Source organism: Dasypus novemcinctus, chromosome 6 (assembly GCF_030445035.2).
Source record: "Dasypus novemcinctus isolate mDasNov1 chromosome 6, mDasNov1.1.hap2, whole genome shotgun sequence".
NCBI lineage: Eukaryota > Metazoa > Chordata > Mammalia > Cingulata > Dasypodidae > Dasypus > Dasypus novemcinctus.
In genome coordinates this window covers 25,209,164-25,218,500 of record NC_080678.1, presented here as the reverse complement: position 1 = coordinate 25,218,500, position 9,337 = coordinate 25,209,164, and the positions used below count along the sequence as shown (strand labels likewise).

The 9,337-nt window shown below is 49.8% G+C and overlaps 1 non-coding gene across 1 annotated transcript; it reads right to left on the bottom strand.

Moving 5' to 3' along the window:
* Positions 1–4,800: 4,800 nt before the first annotated feature.
* Positions 4,801–4,907, bottom strand: LOC111764043 (U6 spliceosomal RNA). Its single transcript, XR_002796751.2, has one exon. It is a non-coding gene; the product is annotated as a U6 spliceosomal RNA (small nuclear RNA).
* Between the last annotated feature and the right edge of the window lie 4,430 nt (positions 4,908–9,337).

The window sequence follows — 9,337 nt, the reverse complement described above, 5'->3', positions numbered from 1 at the left end:
CTCCAGGCAGTTCTGCTGGAGCCCACCAGGCTTGTACACAAACCTGTTTATGCCACTACATTGTAATTGCCTTATTTAATTTAACAGTATGGCAACCAATGCAGTAGGAGTAAGAAAAGAGAGTATTGCAGTTTCTATGAAAAATAAATTAAACGCTTTGGAAAGATCAAGGCAAGTTGCTATTTTTTAAAATGCCCTTAAAAAATAAGTGGAGTAGAGTGCGTGTAGCTCAGTGGTTGAGCACATGCTTCACATGCATGAGGTCCTGGGTTCAATCCCTGGTACCGCCTAAAAATTAAAAAATAAGTGGACTGTGTCTACTGGAGCACTCCAGGTGGCCCATAGAGCTTGGGCCTCTCACAGCCTGCTTCCAAGGGGAACATCCGGAGAGCAGGCTTGATTTTTACCATGCCCTATTAGTCAAAGCCATCTCCAGCATGCTCAGATCCTAGAGGAGGGCACCAAGCCCCACCTCCCAAGGGAGGGAGTATCAAAGAATTCTCTATAGAGGAAAGGAGCATTACTCTATGAAAACCTTTAACAGGATTCTTGTGGGGGGACTGAGTTGGCCACAGTCAAGTGTACCTCATTCATTCATTCATTCATTCAGCCAACACTTGTTGAGAGCCTACAAAACACCAGACCCTCCGTTAGGGAACTGGACTCATAGATAAGGTCACAGGGGAGGAACTGTCCTGCCCTGGCTTTTTTCTGGCCTGGCATTTGGGCATGCAGATGGCACCTACTCATTCTACAGAGCTGGTTCCCAAGCAGGTGTGAAATCATGTCCTGAGTGCCTCCCAGGGCTTGCTGGGGGAAGAGCTGAGGGTGACACGGAGGCTGCAGCTGCCGATCCTGGAGAATGTTCTGTTTCCTGCTGTTATTATTCTCACCACTGTGGTTGTTATTAGGGATGTGCAGCGATGGATATGGCTGCGATGTCCCTAACAATCCCTCCTAAAGGATTATGGGTTCCAGAGCGCTTCACACTTCATCCCATAGGATGACACTTCGAGGCTATAGGGAGAGAGGGCAGGCATCCCCATACTCCCATTTGACAGATGAGCAACCTGAGCACAGAGGTTAAGCCAAGGGCACGTCCCTACTCAAACTCTGGATCAGCCTGAGCCTGAAGGGTTTTTCAGAATGCTCTTCCTCCTTTCCCAGATCCTTGGCTGCTCCCTGCCATCCCTCCAGCGTTCTTTCCCGGCAGGCCATCCGCTTAGAAACAAATGGATAAGATTATTGAACACCCGTGTGTCAGCCTCCTGGGGTACCATCCCAGCACGCTGCCAGGCAGGGGGTCTTCTCACCTCTCCATCTTCAGGTGGGGAGCACGGGGAGCTTGGGGAGGTGGAGGGGCTTACTCGAGGTCAGACATGAGTGAGCACGGGGGTGTGGGGGGGGGGGGTGGCGGGGGAGGAGGAAACCGGCCTCCCTCAGTTTAACCTGAAACCAGCTTAGGCACCCCTGCAGGGGGAGCGTCCCAGGACCCACCCTCCTCCACCGCCAGCTCCTTTGTCCCCAAAGGGCTGCAGTGAAGTGGACCCTGGCGCCCCAGCCTCGGGTGCTCGGCCCTGCAGGTGCCCGGCTCGCCGTTCCCAGCCTGGGGGCAACGGGCCGCCGCAGTTATTAATTATGCATGGTCCCAGGCGGAGCCCCAGCTTCCCGGGGGCAGAAAGGAGAGCCCCGCTTGGGGCTCCCGCCTCTCGGTTAACTCTTCCCCTGCCGCCTCGGCCGCGGCGCCGCGGTCTGAGCCTGCAGCTCCGGCTCGCGTGGCGCGGGGAGTGTCCGTGTGGGGCCAGCACCGGCTGGATTTCCGCTCCGCGGTGTCTCCACGCGCGACCCGCCAGCCGCCCGGGGCAGCGCCGCTCTCACCCCGGGCCTCATCAGGGCCCGCAGCCCGGATTCCCGCCGACGTGAATCAGGTCATTAGCACCTCGGGGTCGGGCGAGGAGGTGTGGCCAAAGGGGATTTAAGGGCGGCGGGGAGGGGACCGGGAGGCAAACTTTGAGCTCCACTTAATGTTTAACCTCTCTGACAATGGGATCGCTGGGTTTCCCCACCTTTATCCCAGGCCGCTCCTGGGGTGAAAAGGGGTGATAACAGATGGGGCCGGGGTGGGGGGTGGGCGGCGAGGGGGGGTGTGTGGGAAACGCTGCTGAATTATACACCCGGTGCCCGGGTAGCTGGGCCGGCCGAGAGGAAGCACCTTTTCCCGAGGAAAGCCTCAGCAGGCCCCGGCTCCCTCCCGAGGCCTCCTGACCCTTCCTGGGTTTGGGATGAGAAGCCCCCCGCTGGCTTCTTAACAAAGAGTTAAATTGTCAAGAAGCCGGGAGAGGGGAATTGAAGGGAAGATAATTCCAGGTGGGGGGTGGGGGTGTGGAAGGAAATTGGAGAGAAAGAGAGGGAGAGGAACGCCCATTTCTGGTAAATAATTAACTACAAAAAAATGTTTCCTTAAAAAAAAAAAATGCCAGGCAGAACTTTCAACTTCTGTAATTTCGAAAGTCAAAAGTTGAACGGGGCGCCAGGGAGCTGACTGTCCTCCGGGTTCTGGCCACCTCCTTCCTGGGAGGACAGTGTTGTGTGGGTGACAGCCGGTGCAGGCCTCGGGTCTTCCTCCTGGGGTCCCCAGTAGGGAGGCAGGACCCCCGGAGCCTCTGACCCTGCGTGCTGAGACTTCCTCCCCAGGATTTCGTGGAACAGCCCAGCCATTGTGTTCTCAAGCCAAGAGGCCAGAAGCATCAGTTTCAGGGCAAACCTGGGTTCCAGGCTGGCTTGTCATTTCTTGCTGTGTAACCTGCGCACGTTAACCGAATCTCGCTGAGCCAGTTCACGTAGCTTTAGAACCGAGTCAACAAAACTGCTTTGGCAGGGTTGTTGCCAGGACTGGACACGGTTTGTATACCAGGCGCTGGCAAAGTGTAAGACCGTGGCCAAATCCAGCGCTGCCTGTTTGGTAAATAAAGTTTTATTGCAACACAGCCCCACACCTTTATCTACATATCACCTCTAAGGCTGCTTTCCTGTTCCAAAGGCAGCGCTGCGTAGTTGCGACAAAGGCTGTATGGGCTGCAAAGCGCAAAAATGTTTTCTCGCTGGCCCTTTTTAGAAAATGTTGCTCCCCTTGGGATATGTCAAGAACACAACCTGGTGCCACATACAAGTCCACGTGGTAATAGAGGTGGTGGCTCTTGTCACTAACATCGCCCCAGGACAGTCGGGGTCCTGCCCTTCAGTTTTAGAACCAAGGCTCTTCCTTTCGCTCAGCTCTCGGGAGCGCTAAGGGCCGTTGGTGACGTGGAGGGCCTTTCCTTCAGCTGCTGAGTGCACAGTAGGTAGCAGGTGATAAGGACGGCTCCTCTCCTCTCTTTTAGGACCAGGCAGCCCTCCGAGACCACCAGTCACTCAACAGCTGGTAGACCTGGGAGCAGGAAGGGGGAGCCTCAGAAGCAGGGGAGAGCAGAGCAGGCCCCCACAGCAACCTGTGGACTCTGGATGGCCTGAGTCTGCCTGGGAGCCTTGCGAGGAGGGACAGTGAGGAATGAAGGAGAAGAGCCGGGCTCTTCTGGCCCAGCCTCTGGGAGGCACTTGGGCTGGCTGTGGAAGGACAGTGTAGACCCCTCCCCACAAAGGAGCAGGGCGAGTTGGAGTCGGTGCCCTGCTCTTCACTCCACCCTCCTGCGCCCAGCCCCAGGTCCAATCCAGGAAGTCCTCACGAGGTCTACAGAAGTGCCATGTTGGATTTGGCAGACCGAGAGGCCCTCTCCATGAACTCTGTGGCTCCATAAGGCCTCTCTTCCTTCCCTGGGTATCTCATTTAATTCTCACAGCAACTGTAGAGGTAGCCATGGACACTGCCTGATACAAAAGGTCTGTGCAGTTGAGACGTGAACAAAGGGACTGGCACTCTGGCCTAGGATTTGGGGTTTCGAATCTCCGTGCTCAAGCACGAGATCCTGCCGGAAGCCCTCAGTGGCTCGTCGGCTGCCTTTCTTCCAGCTTGGTTTACAAGACATATGTGCGCTGGCCGAAACGCCGCGAATCATCCTCTCCCATCATAGCAACAGGAACTTGAAAAGTAACCTGCAAGCCCGCGCTCACAAACACCTCTCCCGACCCGGCCCCTCCTCGGCCAGCGTAGCCTCCTGCTGATCTTTCCCTGTAGGTACCGTCTAGGGGAATCGCAAAGCAGTGCTGACAGTGCTCAACTGTTTTAGGACCAGGCAGCCCCTGGAGAGTGCCTCCTGCAGTGTTGACCCGCCCAGCTTCAGTTTGCAAAGCTCTCGTAGCTGTCCACTTATTCCTGAGCACAGGCACCAAGGCCCTGGCCCCTAACCCTGGCCCCTGGCTCACCTACCAGGTGCTAGGCAGGCTTTGCCTGCACCAGCTCAGGAGTTCTCAAAGTCCCTGAGACCCTTTCCAGAGGTCTGCAAGGTCAAGACCATTTTTGCAATATCACTAGGACATTATTTGCTTTTTTTTTTTTTTCACACTCGTTCTCTCAAGTATACAATAGTTTTCCACAGGATACATGACGTGTGATGATGTCATCACTGTGAATGCCAATCAAATGTGTTTTGTTTTCTTTTTTTAAACAAATCAATCTTATTGATACACATTAATAAATCATACAATTCATCTAAAGTGTACAATCAATGATATTTGGTATAATAATAGATTTGTGCATTCATCATCTCAATCTTTATTAAAGCCTTTTCATTATTTTTATGATAATAATAATTAACAAAAAGCAGATAAACAAACAAGAAAATTCTTTACCTCTAGATCTCTCAAAAAAGTATGGAATACTTCACGAATTTGCATGTCATCCTTGCACAGGGGCCATGCTAATCTTCTCTGTATCGTTCCAATTTTAATATATGTGCTGCCAAAGCAAGCACTCGAATGTGTTTTAATGTCCAGGAGAAGTGTTTTCTAGAATTTTCTAAGATGAAATCTTAGAGGCCCTCAATAATTTTTAAGAGCATAAAAGCTTAAATCAAAATGTTCGAGAACCACTGCACTATTATAATTTTTTTTTACCCTACCTACAACCCTATGAAGCAGGTACTATTATCCCTGTTTTACAGATGAGGAAACTGAGCCTCAGCTAGGCAACATGACTTGCCCTAGGTCACACAGTTAGGAGCTGGATTGACATAAAATCCGAGGACCCGTTCCTCACTCCAGCTCCCACACAAAGACACCGCCCTGGAGGTAGAGATGGTGACTCTGAGCTTTTGAAGTGGTTTATTTGACTGGTTTCTCCCTTCCCAGAATTCAGGAAACACCAGGGCCTGTGGGCCTGTTTTCTGCTCTTTCAAACAAAGGGTATGGTCCCTGGGGGGGGGTCCCTGGGGGGGAGGTCCCTGTGGTCCTTTCCAGCTTGGCTTCCCCAGGCCCCCAGCTCCAAGGGCCAGCCGGCAAAAACAGACCAGGGCAGAAGAGGACAACAACAGAGGGGCTGGCTGGGGTGGGTGATGAAGTTGTTATGCGTTGAATTGTGTCCCCAAAAGAGATCTGGGGAGGTCCTAACCTCAGAATGTGACCTTGTTTGTAAAGAGGGTCGCTGGAGATGGAACTAGTTAAATTAAGACAGGGTCAGACTGGAGCAGCATGGGCTCTTCATCCAATATGACTGGTGTCGCCATCAGAAGAGGACACACAAGGAGAAGCTGTGGGCAGATGAGACAGAGCCTGGAGTGCTGCATCTACAAGCCAAGAGATGGTGAGGACTGCTGGCAAACACCAAGAGCTAGGAGAGGCAAGGAGGGCACCCCCTCTAGGTGTCGGGAGAGCACGGCCCTGCCGACACCCTGGCTACGGACTTCTGGCCTCCAGAACTGTGAGACAATCATTCTGATGTTTTAAGCCATCCAGTGTGTCGTACTTTGTTAGGGTAGCTCTAGAAAACTAAGGCAGCAGTCAATGGACCTGCGGTATCTGTCAACTGCTTTCCCTCAGATTTCAACTTTCTCTCTCTGTCTCTCTGTCTCTTTCTCTCCGGATGTAGAGTCTAGTCAGATTTCAAGCCAATGTCTTTGCCAGGAAGAAAATTACTTGAAAAAACCAAACCTTTGCAGCATTGAAAGGCTGGCTCGTTCTCTCACTGCTAATGGCTATCTCCAGTGGCTGAGGCCAGGACTGTGCTTTGTTCACGGTATGAATAAGTGAGGAAAGTACCTGCTCATCTCTTAAACAGGGCCATTTAAAATGGGTAACAGTGGCATCATTGGCTGAGAAACAGAATCCCTGATTTTTGTTGTTTGTGTGTGTGTTTTGTTTTGTTTTTCATTTTGTTTTGTTTGGGATATTTTCTTATTCTGCCTGGTTCAAAGGCGGCTTGGGTGGCCCTGGAAAGAACTGCATTCTTAGCTCATTTCTCTCCCATGGGGCTTTTGTGGACTTGACCCTTGTGTTGGTATTATTATGCTTGCCCAAAGATTTGGGCTGTAAAATAAAGAGATTGGATCTTAAAAGGAAACAAATGTGGCCAGAATAGAGGTACCCTGAGCAGCTAAATTATACCTGAAACATATCGTCGCTGGAACCCTCGGGGTCTGCATCCTTTCTTGGCCAAGTCCCATCCTCTGCGTCCCATCAGCTTGAAACCTGGGATTCATCTTTGACCTGTTTTTCTCACCGGCTTATCCAGTCCATCGGCAAGGTCTGTGGATTCATACCTCCTTACTTGGTTTTAAGTTCTGGTGTCACAGAAAGAAAATTAGTTTGGCTGTGAAAAAGTCCTGAGTTTGAATCCCAATTTGGCTCCTTCAATTCTCAGTGTGACCTTGGACACGTGTGACATTGGGCCAGCGTGCCCCAGGGTGTGGCTCCCCATCCTGTGGCAGCCTCCCACCTGGAGAGCCCAGGCTCTCTCTGCTTCTCTGTCCCTAGTGCCCAGCTTGCTCAGTCACTGAGCAGAGCCGCCAGAAGTGTCCTGAATTTGAACTGCGCCCCACCCCCTTGCCCAAAGACAAATTCTTTAGCTTCCCCATTCTCCAGGGAGAAGGGGGGAAGGGTTGGGATGATTCTGGGCCCGTGACTCCTCAGAGAGTCCCACAGCACCTGCCATTAACACATGGTTTATTGCTTCTCCCCCTTCTCGCCCACTTCCCTGCCCCCTCACTTGTGCTTTCTGGGAGCACCTTCCGGATAAGCTACCTGTCCTCACGTGGTCTCATACAAAGGAACAGGGGCCCATACAAAGACATCAGGTGACCTAACTTCCATGAACTCCAGTTTTCTCCTTGCAAATATCTCCCTCATGGGTTTGCTATGGAGTAATAATGTGTAATAATCCTCAAAATGGCAAAATTCAAAAGTGCATCTGCTGTTGCCTTGAGCTCGTATATGCTTCGTGCTCTACAGAATCAAGGTGGATATTTTATGAGGCTTCTGTAATCCCCGTGGATTAATATTCAGTGCACGCACGTGCAAGTTCGGAGGATCTGCTATACACTTGTACCAATGTCCTGAGGTTCTTTTTTGGGCCCCTGTTACAAATGAAAATGACTACTGAAGAAACAAAGGGGAAAGGAGATTTCTGGATGATTGCGTTGAGAAGACAAATTCAGTCATCATTTGTCAAAAAGATTTCTGATTGTTTTTCAGAAGTAGCATGAAAGAGTGAAGAGACGTCTGAATCCTGGTTCCATTGCTTAATGGTTGTCTAAGTATGGACAATGTACTTGAGCTTGCTAAGCCTGTTTTCTGCCCTGTAGAACAATTTTGAGAGGTATAAAGAATGCTTTTCTTCCCTCCTTCTCCATCCCTCCTTCTTTCCCTCTCTTTCTTTCCTTCCTTCCTTGCTTCTGTCTTTTCTGTCTCCCTTTTTCTCTTCTTAACATATTCTTTCATCCCTTCCTCTCCCAATCTGTTTTTCCCTTCTTCCCTGCTGACACTGTCATCCTCTAAACAATCACCTTGTTTGACATCCCACAGGTCTAGGAATCCCCAAGTCCTGTAGATCTTATCCCTCAGTGTAAAATGGAGCAACCTTCCCCTATCCGCAGAGTATTTGAATTCAGATGGGTAGAGTTGCTTCATAAACACCCCTGAGCTACAGTTCTGGGCAAGGTTCTCTGCAAGTGGTGGTATGCTGGAGCCAGCTCATACTGGCTTGCAAGAGTGCATTATTAAACTTTCAGAAATTTTGCAAGCAGTTGAGGTCACTTTGGTAGCTTGAAATTGGCCAGGCGGGAGTAGTGACACTACAGAAACTGGCAACACTTTGAATCAGAGATTTTTTCCCCCAAGAGAACCAATTGTTAAACATTTCCCAGCACACCACTGTCTAAAATGTAGGTAATGCAAGAGAAACGGAGTTGAATACAGGCAGGCCCTGCCTTCAAGGAGCTACAAAGCAGGTTTGATAAAGAATGTAATGGGTCGCTCATTTACAGTCAGGAGACTGAAGTTCAAGTTCCAGCTAAGTGATCCAGGGCAGGTGACTTGCGTTCTCTGGAACTTGGTTTCCCCGTCTGCTAACTGGGGATCAACTGTATTACCTCCTTACGTTCCTCACTGGGTTGTTCCTGAGACTCACCAGAAATGGTACATATGAAAGAAAACCCATTGTGACCTATATGGTGCTGTTCCAGTCATCATAGAGACATCTGGGAAGTGGGAGATTGTCTCCTTGAGTGACCCAAGAAATAATTTAACCATACACAGGACCTGCCTGATACCAACAATTGGAAATCAAGAAAAACAACCATGAAGTTTTATCTCTCCATCTGCTATTTCTTTGTACCCCTAACAGAGCATAATATGGGACTCTGATATAAGAGAATCAGCAGATGAGTAAGAAAAAGGGCAGGGGGAGATATGTGGTATGTGCACTCACAAAATCTGTACTCAGGGATGGAGCAAAGTTTTCTCCTCCAATCTACTGTCCAGGAGGCTGTGGGACTTTTGCAGCTATTGGGGTAAATGAAGTGGCTTTGGTGGGTGAGGAGGAATGGCTACCATAAGCCCATAACATGGTTTGGGATCTTTTAAAAAAAACTGCTGATCTAAAGGATAAGGCAAGAGTATCTCACTTTACAAGGTTTTGAGCATATATTTGTACACCAATGTTCACAGCAGCATTATTTACAATAGCCAAAGGGTGGAAGCAACCCAAGTGTCCATCAATAGATGAATGGATAAACAAAATCTGGTACATTTATTCAATGGAATGGGGAGTTATTGCTTACTGGGTAAAGAGTTTTTGTTTGGGGTGATGAAAAAGTTTGGCAATGGATGGTGGTAACAGTAGCACAATATTATGAGTATAATTGCCATTAAATTTTACAGGTTAAATTGGGAAATTTTGAGTTGTATAAAT